A 13,128-nucleotide genomic window follows, 5' to 3' on the forward strand; every position below is an offset into this window, starting at 1 on the left:
ATGTTAGAGGTGATTTATACTTCCAAAGCAAACGCACCTTTGCACACTGGTACTGACTAATGTAGCTCCCTCCTAGTTATGTTGCTAGTGATGTTAAGGTAAATTTATTTTTTTTATTTTTGTGATTATTTTTGTCTGTTCTAGGTCATGCTGGTTGCAAGCTGTGTGTATAAATGGGGTGTATAAATAGTTTGGGACCTGGAACAGCGAGGTCCAGGAGGACAATACCCAGACAAAGGGCTGCTGCCATTGTGGGTAGATTACTTAAAGTGTTACTAAACCCACAACAGTAAAATCAGTCTGTATATGCAGTAAAGCATGCTTGTTATACTCACTGTGGAACCTAAGGGGTTAATCCTCTGCATTGTGTAAAAACGCTGTTTGATCCTGATTTCTCTGATCCTCCCCTACTTCCAGTACCCCTCCCCCCTCTTATCTCTTGATAAGACATATCATGTGGAGTCACTCTGCACATGCTCAGTTTGGTGTGTATTAGATAGATAGGTTGTTCTTTTTCTTGGGAGAGTGCATGTGATCAGCACAGGGCCAATCAACACTGTTCAGACATAGGTCAGGGGTCCTGCATCCTCCTAGAGCAGAATGAAAACTCCTCCTACAAACTTTACCCAGTGCTTGCCTGGACACTGATAGAAGTCACAAGACTGCTCTAACTGCTGATGAGAAAAGGTATTTAGCAGTTTATATTTGCTAAAATAATTACACTTCAATGTTCTGTGTACTGCAGGAGGCCAGATATAGTGAATGCAGGGTCCTGGGTTTCATTGAGGTGCCAGCTTAGAGCGAGCTGGGGGGCCTATTTTCTGATAGGAGCACCAAGGTCCCAGCTCAGGCAGAGCTGCTTTTCAGAGTAGCTGAAGCCAAATCAAAGAGAGTTCACTGAGGATCTGACCTGGAGGCTCACCGGAGAGGTGTCTAGCTGGTATTGATTGGAGGCATCCAAGTACACATGGAAATATCCAGTGAGCGGCAGTTGTGTGGACAAAAATGCCTTGTTGATGTCAGATGTCAGAGGAGAATAGGGAGACTGGTTGCTGCAACATTCAGATGGTAGGGTCAGATTTTGGCATATGCAGCATGAAAGCATGGATCCATCCTGCCTTGTATTATTGGTTCAGGCTGGTGATGGTGGTGTAATGGTGAGGGGGATATTTTCATGGCACTAGCAAGGTGTGCCTATTATAGTGGCTGTTGAGTGTATATTGAACAGGGAGGAAAACCAGTAAAAAATTAAAGCAATTAACAAGCATCAATACATGTGGATAGATACCAGAAAAACCTCCGGCTGGCATGTGGACACTCAGGTGGAGGTGGGAATCTTAATGTTTCGGAGTAAAAACCCTCTTCTCATGTGACATCCATGATGGTTCTTAATTAAAAAAAAGCCAGCTTTGTCAATTCCAAGGGTGGAGGATGGGGCTAGGCATAACTAGCTATTGAATGACAAGCTAGAAACTTGGAAATCAAGAGTAACAATGTTATGTAAGTAGCCACAACAACCCACTGTAGTCACAGCAAGTACAATGGAAACAAGAAAGACATAGCACTTTGTCACTCATTCAGAAGTGAAGAATAACAGTTTTGCTTCCAGCATCAACAGGTTATTAGTGGACATAGAAGGGGAATGTGAACAAAGGTAATAAGGTTTGCAGAATGCATAACAAATTTATTTTTGTTATTTGCTCAGAGTTCTACTTTAATCAGTCCGTTACACAACAAGTATGTACAGTATGCAGTGCTGGGCTTTCTTGTTACAAAGCCCAACATCCTCTGTAAACAGTGTAATGAATGAACCCTATATTAATTGTTTAATTGCTAAATAAATGCATTATTCACACATAATACAGCAAACATCAGCTTATTAATCTGTAAAACATTTAATAACATTGATTTAAACCAATTTATTTTTGTAGGCATTCTGTGCACTGTGCTTTATTTGTTTGCTTTTAATTCTTTTTGGGCATGTTTTAATAGGAACTCTACGTCTAAACAAATATTTTAAGAATTATCATGAAATGTACAAACTGATTGTTTTAACTATAGGATGTATGCTTTCAGAAGGCCAATACATGCCCACAATAAAATACAGATTTAAAGGATAGGTTCACTTGAAAAAAAAAATGTGCATTTACTTTTTTTTTGAGCCTGTAAAGCATTGCAGCAGCAGTTAGCAGATCACTGGTGCCATGCAGGTCTCCTGCAGGCTGTCAGTGTAAACTGTGTACCCGTACATCGTACGGGCAGACAGTTTTACATTGACAGGAAGGTTTAATGAACTACCACAGCGCTCATCAATGATGTGATAGTTCATTAAGAACTACAAGCCAACAGCTGTAAAGGATGTCAGGACTTGTAGTTCATTCATTCATAGAACTCTGTGAATGAATGACGCAGCCATGTGGGCGGAGTGCTATTTTCAAAAAGTGACAGCTGGTATGGGGAATTTCCCCCCTTACTGCTGTCACAGTGAGAGAGGGCAGCTTGCAGCAGCTGCAGCAGTGGGAACATGTTACATGTTCCACCTAATAACGAGTGGAACATGTAAAATGTTCCCAAAGGTGAACTTATCCTTTAATTCTGCATTAAACAAATGTACTATTCATATATCAAGCTATTTGCAAGTTTTCATTCTCACAAACCATAGAAGATCTAGGCAAGCATGATGTAGCAATTGTCTGTGTGAACATTAAAATTTCTCATTTGAAATGTTCCTAGCTTTTACTGTGGTGACCTTCATCACATCCACCCTAAAATGGGAAATATCTCTTGCATCTTCATCTTGATATGCTTTGAGCACTCCCAAAGTTGGATGTTCTATGGGTTTTATATCTTTATGCAAAAATGGAAATTTACTTTTTGCCTTCATAATGGTAATTGCCTTCATAAAGGTAAATACTGATATTTTAATTAAATTGTAAGCTCTAACGAGCAGGGCCCTCTGTTTCCTCTTGTACCAAATTGTATTGTAACTGTAATGTCTCCCGTTATATTGTAAAGCGCTGCGCAAAATGTTGGCACTATATATATCCTGTATAATAATGATAATAATTATATCATATAACCTTTGTTTCACACAAGAGGCCTTCTGATTCTTTAAATTTGTCTCTAGGTGATTTGGGTTCCTGATCTTTGGGTTAGTTGTTATCAGTAAGAATAGAAAAATGTGCTTTATCAAATGAAACCTCTCAAAATGTCTTCTTAACAAGTGCAAAACAACTTGTATTCCATATGTATCCATCACAGTTTATTGGTTTAAGGTCCCTGTTGACTTGTCACTAGATGTCAAGTAGATTGGAAAATTTGGATTGTCCTTTTTCCAATAAGGCAGGTTTTCTTATTCCAACTCCAGGCTAAAAGTGTATTTTTTTTGCACCATGTTTCTGATCTGTATATGTCTTACATTTATCTTGTTGATTTTGAACATAATTTAAATTATTTCAGAGGCACTGAATGTTTTGGGAGATGTACAGTTATGTCTGCAACACATTTATTTTAGTGTGCATTTGTCTACTAAGTAGTTCAGCTGGTGATGCTTGGTTAATTGCATGTCTAGTTGCTCTGTTCTGTCTGGTAAGAACTCTGTACTAGAAACCTTCCAAGAATTCCCTGTAAGATTTGCGGTCTGAAGAGCTTCTTTTAAGACTTCTGTTGAATCTCCTAGTTTCTCCATTTGCTTGGAGTTAATAAAAGAAGGATTTCCTATGCACAATATTTCTCTATCAGGAATAACTCAAACTCAGATGAATCAAATTGTGTAGAGATATTATACTTTTTTGTAGCCACCGGGTGGCGCCGTGGATACATATATTAACGCTTGTGCCACATCCTAATAGTTATCACAAAAGGAAGAAGAGACAATATATATGGACTTTGTAGGCACGTACCCGACACGATTGTTAGTTAAAACGTAATAGTTTATTTTGAACCATGATCATAAAATGCAATATATATATATCAAACGATAAAAAATGCTTCCAAAAAATCACTAATGTTGGCGCATAATAGTGTTCACCTCCTAACAGTAGAAATATTGACAATTGGTGATGGGAATGGCAATGGCCGTCTATATACTTTCAACTGTTGGGGTGCTCCAGAGATTACGTGCTCTACATGTTTCATGACCAGCCATTGCTTCTTCAGGAGTAATTTTCTTTATGAAAGCAGAACACACATAATGAGCATACATATTCAATTAACAATTTGTTTATAAACAGAGATGACTATTACATGACTTACTAAAAACTTGACTGGATGGTCAAATACATATGAGAGGACCCTGCGGGAAGACGATAAAACCGGTAATGCATGGATGTGGAGGTACATACAGAACTGGAGGGAGAGGAGAGGAAGAGGGTAGAAAATTGGGGATGGTTACCTATATTAATGAGCAAAATTGAGGTATTAAATGTACTGATGACAAAGAATATGAGAGAAATATTGTAATACAAATATAATAAACACCTATTAGAGTTGTAGGATAGCTGGCCTCGATGAAGTGATATTATAGCAATTAAAAAGCCCACAAGGGCTGACTAGGAAAGAGCTAGTATTTAATCATCCAGTAATTTTCACATACGATTCGTTTTTTAGTAATTAAGGTGGTCCAAGAAGTGGTATCTTAAATGGCCACAGGTTCTATAAATGCAAATTAGAAATGAAATTACTGGTGGTCTATTGGAGATATGTGTATATTTTCCTTACACTAATTATATTGTTTACTTGTGGTGTGGTTTCACAGAACCAAATTGTGCCAAGTAACCTCATATTAGTGACATCTTCCCTTATGCAGGCACACTATATTCCCTCCAAATGTACTTATGGCCATATATTCCTGTTGTAATATAGGTAAGACTTGCATTTAAGGGGTGCCCCAGGCAAAGTAGGACTTCCTAAATATTATCCCTCTCAGGCAGATAAAGCTTATATATTGACCAGCATGAAAAACATTTACCGATTCATCCAATGCAGTATCGACAAGCTGCCCGCAGGCTCATCCCAAAGGATGTCTAGCCCTCCCCATCTGACCTCACCACTGCATATCACAGACCGGCGCATGCGCCCAACCCCCAACCGCGCCATCTGATAGATGAACTCCACTCGAGGGTAGCCATGGCAATGTGACGCTGTACTAGAATGGCGCGTATGCACAGACCAGGAACCCCATTGCAAAGTCATGGAGTGTCCGGTAGTGGATGGGAGCACTCCAACAGTTGGAAGTATATGGACGGGCTTTAGGCCATTGCCATTCCCATCACCAACTGTCAATACCTCTATTGTTAGGGGGTGAACACTATTATGCTCAAACATTAGTGATTTGTTTGGAAGAGTTCTTTATCGTTTGATATATAGATTGCATTTTATGATCAAGGTTCATAATAAACTATTAAGTTTTAACTAACAATTGTGTTGGGTACATGCCTACAAAGTCCATATTTATTGTCTCTTCTCCCTTTCTGTCATGAATAAATTGTGGTCCACTGTCAGACACTAGTTACATAGTTAGTCTGGTTGAAAAAAGAAAAAAGTCCATGCAGTTCAACCATTAAAAAAAAAAAAGCTATAATCCTATACCCACAATTGATCCAGAGGAAGGCAAAAAAAAACCCCCTGCAAAGCATGATCCAATTTGCTTCTGCAGGGAAATTCCTTCCTGATCCCCCGAGAGGCAATCGGATATTCCCTGGGTCAAGTTTACCTATAAATATTAGTAACCAGTTGTATTATGTGTATCTAAGAAATAATCCAGGTCTTTTTTTAAGCAATCCACTGAGCTGGCCAGAACCAACTCTTGAGGAGTCTACTCTACATTTTCACAGCTATCACTGTGAAGAAACATTTCTGTGTTTGGAGATTAAATTTCTCTGCCTCCAGACGTAAAGAGTGCCCCCTTGTCCTGTGTGATGACCTCAGGGTGAAAAACTCTACACCGAGTTCACTATATGAACCACTGATGTATTTATACATGATTATATCCCTCCTTAATCTCCTCTTCTCAAGAGAGAATAAATTCAGTTCCTCTAATCTTTCCTCATAGCTAAACTCCTCCATGCCTCTTATCAGTTCCTTTAGGTTACCTTCCCTACTGAAGACTGTGGGGAGAAATGTAATAACAGTAGCAGATGTTATATTTGAGACAAATGAAATTTCTGGCCATTTACTGTAATTATCCATTAATCCTATAGCTAATGAGCAGTCCGCAAGTCCCTCTGTGAAAAGAAATTACAGTATCAATAGCCTTGATTGGACTCCACCTGTGGTAAATTAAATTGACTGGACATGATTTGGAAAGGCACACACCTGACAATGCATACTGTATCAGAACAGAAGCCATGAGGTTAAAGGAACTGCCTGCAGAGCTCAAAGACAGGATTATTGCAAGGCACAGATCTGAGGAAGGCTAACAAAATTCTGCTGCACTGAAGGTTCCCAAGAACACAATAGCTTCCATAATTCTCAAATGGAAGAAGTTTGGTACAACCAGGACTCTTCCAAGAGCTGGTCGCCCGACCAAACTAAGCAATCAGGGGAGAAGAGCCTTAGTAGGAGAGGTGACCAATAACCCGATGGTCACTGTGACTGAGCTGCAGAGATCCTATGTTGAGATGGGAAGGAAAACCATCATTGCAGCCCTCCATCAATCTGGGTTTTATGGCAGAGTGATTAGATGGAAGCCTTCCTCAGTGCAAAACACAAAAAAGCCCTTGGAGTTTGCAAAAGCAATTACCATTGCTGTGTATGTTTGTGCTTTTTTCTCTTTCTCAGAGATTGTCTTGTTAACACTTTGTGCATTAGTACTGCTTGGACCTTGATGAATGAAGGCACACCTCAAAAGTCCTGAAAAATTGTATGTTAGTGCAAATAGAAGAAGTATCACAGACGGTACTCAATTGTTTCACTTTTGTTTGAAATTGTAATAGCCTTTAATAAAGGTAACTCAAATGACAAGAGCAATTTGTCTCTAATGTTGAGTGGGACTGTATTTTTTACTAGTTGGTCTCCTATCATTACAACTGTTAAAGCACAACATTTATAGGTAACAACCAACTTTTTCAAAACTGCTATAAAATGTACTCTGGATTCAACATTAGGCTGTCCACAATGCTGGAATTTATCATTTCATGCAAATATGTTTACTTTAGACGCAAATAATTTATTTAGTGCATTAAGAGCTGTATCATAAGTGTCATCTGCTGCTGGTAGAGTATAAAAATGTGCTGCTACTAGGCAATGAATAAGTAAAGCATGCATTCTAGCAGTAGGAAAAGCCTCCTGATTAACAAGTATGTAAATCTCAAACATACAAGTTCAAGCCATAAAGGGCATTGCAAGCTAAAGTGAAGAATGTTTGGAAGAAAAGGTGTAGGCTGCTGTAGAGATGGAAGAGGCATCCTTCTCGCGAGTTTTGTGTCATCTGGGAAGCAGTGTTACAGAGTGGGTTTTTTTGTTTAGTTTTTTTTAAACAAAAAAAGGCATCCATAAAACTTGTGCAGCCTTCTGAGTATATTTGTATGGCAACTGGAACTGGAACTAACTTGTCCATAATATAGAAAATATCAGTCATGTAACAAATGTAAATAGTAAATCTACAAACACTACAAGACCAAAAAACACAAATTCATGAAGTGTGTGTGTGTTTTAGCTAAAATAAGCAAACAGTTTATGTTGTTTTTTTATGTGCCTTCAAAAATCATTCAAAGAATCCTATCAAAGTATTTTGTAACAGTGTGTATTCTGTTTATCTAGTCACACAGGAGCCTATCGGGGCAGATCCCACCTATTCTTGCATCTGATTACTGAAAAAGATTTATGGTTTCATTGGGCATGTAGGCAGGTGCAGTCTGTATCCTTCACTGTAGGTGATACTCAGTTGAGTGGTACCACAGCCTGGAGAGGAGGTCAAAGGGGAAACAACTTTTCTCTGTGGTTTCCTGGGACAATGGAGCAGCATTCTGGTTGGTTATACTCTGACCATGTTACCTTTGGCAGCCATCTTGGGTCAGCAAAGGCTATTTAAGTCCCTGCCCCCAGGTTTTGGCATGCTTCTTGTGTGTGGCTATTGTAGGGAGAGACACCCCGGTTGTTGGGGACAGTAACTAGTGGTACGGAAAGGTTCCTGATGAGGAGAGAAAGATTAAGTTTTACTACAACTGCCCACACAAAAACTTTAGCTGCTGACTTTTAATAAACACACACTTACCTGTCCCAGGGTCCAGCCATGTACTCACCTGTACCGTCCCTTCTCTCCTTCTTTGCATGGCGCCAGCATCTCAACTGTGGGCACCAGGCTGTGACAACTTGCAGCTTCATAGCCGGGTGCCCACTGTGCATGTGTGAGTCGCGCTGCACATTCTGATTGGTCCGGCAGTCTTCTGGCAGGAAGGAGGGGGCCGAACTTCCAGCTCACTGCGCTTCAGCGAACTGAGCCGGAAGTGGGAGCGGGCACCTGTAAAACCAGGTACCCACTCCAGGGGCGGACTGACAATTCATGGGGCCCCCGGGCAATAGGGGATCATGGGGCCCCTGTGTCCTTGCCCAAACTCAAAAAAGCCTATGAAAAAGGTACCAGGGGCATCTCCTGGGGCCCCCTACTGGCCCCAGGCCCTCGGGCAGTGCCCAAGTTTCCAAATGGTCAGTCCGCCCCTGACCCACTCCCCTCTTCCCCCCAAAAGGTGCCAAATATGGCAGTGGGGAGGGGGGGGAGGCAAATAAGCTGAGCTTCCACTTTTGGGTGGAACTCCGCTTTAAGACTAACTTCCAGTTTACCTGTCAGTTACATATGCTGCCTTACCTGGACACTCATTTTTCCCCTGACCCTGCTTATCCTGAACACACTGAGGATCTGGGATCAGATTAACAACACAGGAGCTCTCCTCCCCCCCACCTCACCTCTAGCACCACTAGTTGGTTTTCCTTGTTTGCCCCCTGGGGATTCTCCTGAATGCAGCCAAGAGCCTGACACCGAGATATTGGAAATAATCCCAATGTCCTACGTTACAGGATTGGAGGCGGGCAGTGGAGAAAGAAGATAATAGAGGCAGAATGCTGGGTATACACGGTCAAGAATGACCCTCATAAATTTCATGATATCTGGTCTGGCTGGATGTACTATTCTATGGAAGTAGACAGCCCAGATACAACTACCTCTTAAAAGTTGGCTTTACCGGGACACCCTCATGGTACACTCAGACGATGACGCCCCCACAGTAGATGCTAATTGACATATGCTTGGCATATTGTGATCTGTCGGTCTCCTTTGTGTACATTATTATGCTTTCCTCGTGTTTGGAATAGTATTGTACCCTGTGATCATAGTTATTCTGTGGTTAACTACTTTGTTCTCAGACAATTTTTTTTTGTTTCCCATGCGTGTACCCAGACTTATCTTTTTTTGTGTGTCTCATCTTTCCATGCAATCAAACACGTTTGTTTAAGTTGTTTTCTTGTTACAGTGATTTTGATAAGACACAACCAGATTCTCATTTGGGTGCCTACTGGTAATGTGCAGACATACTGTAGCTCCTGCATGGTCACTGGGGCCCTTCTGTGGTTTATGCAATGCCTGTACTGGATGCCCTGACAGCAGGCAGATGGCTACACAGCAAATGGATACATGGCTACAACATGTTTGTCTCTGTATCTGTTTCTTTTCTATGTCTTGTACTCTCTTTCTATTATGTTTGGGAAAATGTATTTTAATAAAAAGATTATACAAAAAAAAGCGGACCTGGTCAACAGCAGCATCTCTAAGTATAATACAATTCACAACTGGCTCATCTAATTTTGTCTGAAGGATAAGGTTGTCTGAGTTTCTTGACTGATGCCTTAAATAATTTGTTCTACCTTTTACCTGAAAGAATCATTGATCTCCAGGATTTCACCACATTTGTCCAATGCTTCATATTGGGAGATCCAAGATCATCCTCACCAATACACACCTATAGTATCTCATCATTTTGAGAAATGACACAATATTTGTAACCACAATGGTGTTTTTTGTTTTTGTATCCTTATTTTCTAGACTTACACACCAAAAATGTTTATATTCTTTATAAATTGGTAAATATATAACTATCCAGTGGCACACTCTCAAAAACTCAACTATATTAGGGGGGACACTGCCTTACCTGACTTTAATTTATATTATATTGCAGCCCAACCTTCTTATATTTTTCACCTTGAAAAGACGAACAACCTCCGGTTCCACACCCTATTGGGCTCCCCTGATACTCTGACTCTTCCCTCTTCACTTTGTATGTTGTTTTCTGGTTTGTAAGGTTCTACTACTTCAGATGATCGCCACGGTTTAGTCTATTACTATAGGAGGATATAGGACCTGGTTCATACCAGATTGAACCTCCCAACCCTTCATGCCCATACGCCCCTTTGGCATAATAAACTCCTTCTTGAGCTTCTTACCTTTTCGAGTGCAGATCAGTGGGCCTGTAGTGGGGTGTACTATTTACAACATGTTATTTCTGCAAATGGGCTGAAAACCTTTGATCAAATGAAAGAGAAGTTTTCCCTACCCAGTCATATGTTTGTTTTTTTTTAGACATTTGCAGCTCCGGCATGCCCTGAGAGCCCAATTACCACACAGTCTTCCCTCCTTAGACACCCTATCAATAATAGATGTAATCAGGGTCGATGAACTGCAGAAGATAATCCCTGTATTCTACAATTTGTTACTTACCCTGCCAGCCACTGAGCTGGCATATCATATTAAACGACGGTGAGAGGCTGAGGTGGGAGATATGGATGATGATGACTGAAGTGAAGTACTTGACGCATGCAAAACTGTTTCCCCCAAGGTGTCCGATCATTTGACTCAACTTTATATACTACATAGGGTCTACCTGAGACCTTCCTGTCTGGCTATATTTTGTCCTGATTGTAGTATTTTATGTCATATGTGGCTCGCTCACTCTGGCACCTTCTTCCATCTACTCTGGTCCTGCCCTCGCATCTAAGGGTACTGGACACAAGTGGTAAAATTCTTACATGACACCATGGATTTCCTGGTAACACCAGACCCTAAAATGTGTCTTTAGGATTTTTTAATTCTTTATGCAGGAAACCTTGTTTTTGGGAAAAAAGCTTATTGCTTATTTTCTCTTCTTCCACCCTCAATTTATGAACAGAGCTGAAGAATCAGAAACAAATAAAATGAGATCTTAAATAAGATACTTTTTAGAATTTGTTCTGACATAATCTGACATCTATTGTAAGGAACAGGAAGAAAAGATTCAATAGAGTGTTATGACAGTCTTATGTAAGAGGGCACTCTCCTGGGACAATGGAGGTTCCTAAAATTTGACTTGTTGCATGCCATAAGATACTAGATTTTATTATTAATAATTTATATAGAGTCATTGTCCACCATATAACTGTACAATGTACAGTTCCATCCATCTTCCCATCAACTTGACCAGCTTCCTTGTCCCTGCTGAAGAAAAGCATCCCCAAAACATGATTCTGCCACCACTATTTTTCATGGTGGGGATGGTGTTTTCAGGGTGCAGTGTTAGTTTTCAACCACAGATAGCGTCTTGCTTTTAGGTTAAAAAGTCCAATTGTGGTCTCATCTGACCAGAGCACCTTCTTCCACATGTTTGCTGTGTCCCCCACATGGCTTCTCGCAAACTGCAAACGGGACTTCTTATGGCTTTCTTTCAAGGATGGCTTTCTTTTTCCATAAAGGCCAGATTTGTGGAGTGCACAACTAATAGTTGTCCTGTGGACAGATTCTCCCACCTGAGCTGTGGATCTCTGCAGCTCCTCCAGAGTTACCATGGGCCTCTTGGCTGCTTCTCTGATTAATGCTCTCTTTGCCCAGCCTGTCAGTTTAGGTGGACAGCCATGTCTTGGTAGGTTTGCAGTTGTGCCATACTCTTTCCATTTTTGGATGATGAATTGAACAGTGTTCGAAGCTTGGGATATTTTTTTATAACCTAACCCTGCTTTAAACTTCTCCACAATTTTATCCCAACCTGTCTGGTGTGTTCCTTGGCCTTCATGATGCTGTTTGTTGACAGAACAGCTGTATTTATACTGAGATTAAACGACATTAGGTGATGTCTGAAGGCAATTGGTTCCACTAGATTTTAGTTAGGGATATCAGAGTAAATGGGGCTGAATACAAATGCACGCCACATTTTTCAGATATTTATTTGTAAAAAATGTTGAAAACCATTTATCATTTTCCTTCCAGTTCACAGTTATGTGCCACTTTGTGTTGGTCTATTACATAAAATCACAATAAAATACATTTACAATTTTGGTAAAAATGTGGAAAGTTTCAAGGGGTATGAATACTTTTTCAAGGCACTGTAAATACATAAAATGCTGACAATGCCAGGTATATTTGGATACCAACAAAATGTAAACTGCGGGAGAGTAGGAGTGTGAGTCCTGCTTGTATGAGTTCTGCAGATCAAGCAATCTATTTAAAGTGTTATTGAAGCTTTGTTTTTTTTTTTCTTTAACCACTTGCCCTCCAGAGGATTTACCCCCCTTCCTGACCAAGCCATTTTTTGCAATACGGCGCTGCATTTCTTTAACTGACAAGTGCGCGGTCATGGAACGCTGTACATAAATTAAATTTATGTCATTTTTTTCCACACAAATAGAGCTTTATTTTGGTGGTATTTGATCACTTCTGTATTTTTAATTTTTCGCACTATAAACAAAGACCCACAATTTTGAAAAAACAAACAAACAGTATTTTTGACTCTTTGCTATAAAACATATCCACTATAAAAATATTAAAATCAAATTTCTTCATAAATTTAGGCCAAAATGTATTCTGCTACATGTCTTTGCTACAAAAAAAAAAATCCCAATACGTGTGTATTAATTGGTTTACGTGAACGTTATAGTGTCTATAAATGGTGGTATATATACTGGAATTTTTTTTTTGTTATATATACTAGTAATGGCAGTGATCAGTGACTGAGGCGGGCATTCTGACACTGGGTGGGAACTGACTAACTGTCACTGACATCCATAGTGACACTAATACAGTGATCAGTGCTAATAATAAGCACTGACACTGTACAAATGACACTGGGAAGGAAGATGTTTACATCTGGGGTGATCAAAGAGTTAACAGTG

The sequence above is a fragment of the Staurois parvus genome, unplaced genomic scaffold (assembly GCF_062004578.1).
Source record: "Staurois parvus isolate SC_StPar_1 unplaced genomic scaffold, SC_StPar_1.0 ptg000561l, whole genome shotgun sequence".
In the NCBI taxonomy this organism is placed as follows: domain Eukaryota; kingdom Metazoa; phylum Chordata; class Amphibia; order Anura; family Ranidae; genus Staurois; species Staurois parvus.